Here is a 723-nt window from a genome sequence, read left to right as displayed (position 1 = left end):
TGTGCTCAAATTAATAAGAAATATTTAACATTAAGAACAAATTTTAGAAGTACATGATATACTAATGCATGCAGTTTTTGTAATAATATATAATTTTTTAGTATTTTAAAGTTAGTATTTTATTTTGCAAATATAAGTATTTGGATTTTGATGTTCGATGCGTGTAATTTAAATTTAAATAATGAGTGCATTATGTAATATATATGGGAATTATGCTTATTGTTCAAATACATTACATTTGCTAATCACAAACATTTCAATGCATTATCTCTAAGTTCCTAAATACTTTTTTGTACTCTACTTCATAATTTTTCATTTGTTGGAATTATATATTTTTGTTTCATTCCTGTGATTTTCAATATTTTCACTTTTGGATATAATAAAACAATCTTGTATTTAATGTGCTTTCATATAAAAAAGATGTTGCTAAATTATTTGTTATATTGAAATAATTATTACCTATGTCTATACATTTTACATAGACCAAGAAGTTTAATCAAGTTATATAAAACAAGACTTTCTAATGTATTTGAAAGTTAACTTATTACATGATTGCTTAATAAACATTCTTAATACTGTAACTGTTGAAAGCATGTTCAGTTACTGTAAGCAAAAGATTGTTAAAAGAAATATAAGTGTATTCCAATTTTTTGGAAATCTATAAGGATACTTATTATTTACAATACAATCTATATTATTATATGCAAAGTATTTCGCAATTTA

General features: G+C 22.0%; 1 protein-coding gene across 1 annotated transcript in view; it reads left to right on the top strand.

The window, feature by feature from the left end:
• The window catches only part of LOC108571108 (rab proteins geranylgeranyltransferase component A 1), a 9,164-nt gene that overhangs the window by 784 nt on the left and 7,657 nt on the right, over positions 1-723 (top strand). The gene's annotated exons all lie outside the window — the stretch shown is intronic.

The sequence above is a fragment of the Habropoda laboriosa genome, unplaced genomic scaffold (genome assembly GCF_001263275.1).
Source record: "Habropoda laboriosa isolate 0110345459 unplaced genomic scaffold, ASM126327v1 scaffold106, whole genome shotgun sequence".
NCBI lineage: Eukaryota > Metazoa > Arthropoda > Insecta > Hymenoptera > Apidae > Habropoda > Habropoda laboriosa.
The sequence above is the reverse complement of the archived record's forward strand: the minus strand, read 5'-3'. Positions and strand labels throughout refer to the sequence as shown.